General features: G+C 36.8%; 1 pseudogene; it reads right to left on the bottom strand.

Annotated features, from left to right (window-relative positions):
- Nucleotides 1-418: 418 nt before the first annotated feature.
- Nucleotides 419-1,759, bottom strand: LOC127148859 (threonine synthase 1, chloroplastic-like; annotated as a pseudogene).
- Nucleotides 1,760-3,800: the final 2,041 nt, after the last annotated feature.

Below are 3,800 nucleotides of genomic sequence, written 5' to 3'. Positions count from 1 at the left end.
TCTCTATATATATTTTTAAATATTAAAAAACGTTGCTTCTAATTAAACTTTTACTTTGTTTGAACTTAATTTTTATGTCGTGAACTTATATAATAATTATAATTTACATTTAAAAAATTGAATATATTTTCAAATTTTGTAGAAGATTAAAGATAGATTAGTTATTTTTTAAAAAAAAGAAGATTAACCGTAAAAATAGAGATTATTTTTATAATTTATAACTTAAAAAAAATCAATTCCATTGTGATTTTAAATTCTAAAAAATCGTGTAATCATCGAACAAATGTAGCTGAATAAACATGCATTAGATCTATCAAACATAAAATTAAATATTCAAAGGAGCAGTCATCGTACCTCAGCTTCAAATAGTTGTCAATGAGTCAAGAGTTGAAAGATCAAGTAAGCAATGTAAGCAGAGAGCATCACAATGATGCTAGCTCTGGACAGCTTGTGCCATTGCGTCCATAAGTTCCTCCTCGGTTGCTTCCTCAACAATGCCATTTGAATTCTGCAATGCGTAAATAGCTCGGTCTATAGAAACCGGATCTCTAATCTGAATGGCGGAAGCAAAAGTTGAACTTGCTTTCACAGCCTTGAAATCTTTCCAACCAGATTTGTAATGTAAATACAAAGGATTTGCATTGGCTGCTTGTGCACAAACAAGCCTTGGAATTTTATCAACAAGGCCAAGTTGTTGACACATCTTGAAACCTTTGTAAAATGCATAAATGTTACCAAGATTCCCTCCAGGAACAATCACCCATTCAGGTACTCCCCAATCAAATTATTGTAGAATTTCAATAGCTGCTGTTTTTTGTCCTTCAAGTCTCAAATTATTCAAAGAATTAGCTAAATAAATTGGCAATTCTGCTGTAACTTCTCTTATTAACTTCATACAACCATCAAAATCTGTGTCTATACTCAACACAAAATCTCCATTACCAATGGGTTGAACAAGCTGTGCCATGGAAATCTTATTTGCTGGAAGGAAGACAATGGAAGGAATCCTTGCAGAAGCGCAGTAAGCCAATAATGCAGCCGATGTATCGCCGGAAGATGCACAACCGACTCCGACGACAGGACGTTTCAATTTCCTTAACCGATTCACTTGGCTAACCAAAACAGTCATACCCAAATCCTTGAAACTCCCAGTATGGCTAATCCCACAATGTTTAACCCATAAATCATTCATACCCAGAAACTGTTTGCCAAAACGCTCAGCCCAAAACAAGTTTGAGTTACCTTCGAAAGCGCCGACAATATCGTCAGGATCGATCTCCGGCAACACCCATTCCTTCTTACTCCAAACGCCGGAACCATAAGGCCACGTAGTTTTCCCCACGCGCGAATCGAAGAGGTTTCGCCAATAGGCGCCGTCATATTTCTTCAATGCCTCCATGTCGTGTTGAATGTCGAGTAACCCACCAGATCGGCTTCGGTAAACGATCTCGTCGAGAGAGTAGCACTCAGTGGAGTCGGGGCCAGCGTTAAAAGGGACGTACTTGGCCGAGAAGTTGCTCTGATCTTCTCCGGAGGCTGCACGGTGGCGACGGGCTTCATCTTTGATGTTCTCGTCGGTAGAACGACGGTTCTTGAGAGTGGACAATAGGGGAGAGCCGTTAGTGGGTGGAGAGGGGGAGGAATCAGAGGTAGCTTTAGGGATTCTGAGAATGGGGTTGCGGAATTTTAGGGTGGATTGAAGCTTGGGGTTGGGAGAAGGGAAAGAAATGGTGGGGTTGAAGAGGGAGGAGGTAGCCATTGTTGGGAGTGAAGGTTTTTGGGTGAAGATGGAGGAGGCAGCGGCGGCGGTGATGACTTTCTTCTTGTATAATGGTTGTATGGTGATTTGGGGTTTGAAACCCTAAATATATCTTTTATATATGAAACTCCAAAAAAACTTAAAATTATTATGTTTAATATATCTATAATGTCGGTTAGAAAAAAAATAGATCTTTAATGTCGGTTTAAAACCGACATTAATCCTTCATCTTTGATGTCGGTTTAAAACCGACATTAAACATCCGCATTTTAAAAAGCGACATTAAAGATCCGTTTTCATTTTTTACAACTGACATTAAAGGTCATATTTCTTCTAGTGTGAGTATATGGATGGATGGTAGTGGTTGGTGTTATCTTGCCTGAATATTTTTTATATATGATTTGGTGTTGTTGATATTGGCTGTTGTTGTTTGCTTGCTATATATATATTCTTTTTCTTTTGTATATGATTTGGTGCTGTTGATGTTGGTTATTGGTGTTGTTGCTATTTTTTTATTATTATGGATATGTGCTGCTGAACCTTTCTATTAAAATGACGATTTTTCATTATGTGATAAGAGATATATAGAAGATTGAAATAATTGATTTTGGGTCATCTATTTTAGGGGGAGCCTGGATTGATCTTCAGTAGATTCAAACACAATTCAAGGGGAGCTTGATTATTTTTAGTTCTTGTTCATGACTAAAAATGGTTATTTATATTAGAAGGAATCTCTTTTATGTTATAAGTTGTTTATTCATTTAAATCTTAATACTATTCACTAATCTGAGCTAAAAGCTCTCCAAACGTAGGTAGGTATCACTGAACTGGGTTAACAAAGCCTTTCGTGTTGATTGCTCTATTTTTTCCTCTAGCTCTTCTCATAATTAATAACTATTGTAACATCTAAAGAACAATTATAATTATTACAGGTATAAGTAATAATGCAGCAGAATAAACATAATTTCTCTTTATTAACTTAACACTTTATAGAGTTCACCCTTTACAATTACATTCCTTTTTCTTGCGAGGCATAAAAGTAAAACCTAAGTTCTACGCTTCACGCATTCCTTCATCCACTGAGATGCTGCTCTTTGTGTCAAGGTATTTAGGAGTATAAGAGCTTCATTTTCATCCTTATCCTTGATCGCTTGACAATCCATTTCAAGAACAATCTTTACGTTTGCCTGGCTCAGTTTTTCCAATCATCATCTTTAACCTCACAAGCTATGACATAGGTGTCGATTAACCTCTCTTTGAAACTAAGTTGCAGCCTTTATCCTTAAGGAGAGAAGTTCTTACTTATTCACTCCTTAAACGCAATATGGAAAGACACAGCTGGCACACCACACAAGTTTACATAACAACTCACCTTTCCCTCTTTTACTTGACTTCCAACGTCCAACAATCTAAGATGGGAAAAACTTAAAACATAAGTCAAAGACTTAATGAGTAATGAGCTTAGAAAAAAAATACATTTCGGGGGATTACAACAAATATAAACAATTAATAGTATCCAACATATTTCATAACCATAATTCCCATAAACATAAGTTTTCATCGTAACAATTTACAACAACAATAATAAATCAATTCCACGCGTTTTAATAATCAGGGCATTCACCACTCTTCACTAGGACCTGGGATTCTCCTATCACCTAGATCTGAGATTCTCTTCACTAGCACCTCACGATAGACTTGGGATTTCCACCAGCATCTCGCGATAATCATGTTTTTCTCAGACATGGGATTCGTTTTCACCATTGTCTCATTGCATATACCTGAGATTCACTTTCCCCAGCATCTCGCAATAGACCTAGGACTCGCTTTCACCAGCGTCTCTCAATTCATTTCCTCACCTACATCTGGGATTCACTTTTATCAGCATCTAGTTATTAAGAACATATACCTCACTTAAACCTGGGATTTAAATCACCAGCATTTACCCGCCCAAACTTGAAATTTCCACCAGTATCTTGTGATAGATCAATTCACACCACATCATATAATCATTACGATCAAACAAGGAAGTATCAACTCA

The sequence above is a fragment of the Cucumis melo genome, chromosome 4, assembly GCF_025177605.1.
Source record: "Cucumis melo cultivar AY chromosome 4, USDA_Cmelo_AY_1.0, whole genome shotgun sequence".
In the NCBI taxonomy this organism is placed as follows: domain Eukaryota; kingdom Viridiplantae; phylum Streptophyta; class Magnoliopsida; order Cucurbitales; family Cucurbitaceae; genus Cucumis; species Cucumis melo.
Note: the sequence above shows the minus strand (reverse complement) of the source record. Positions and strands in the feature narration are given on the sequence as shown.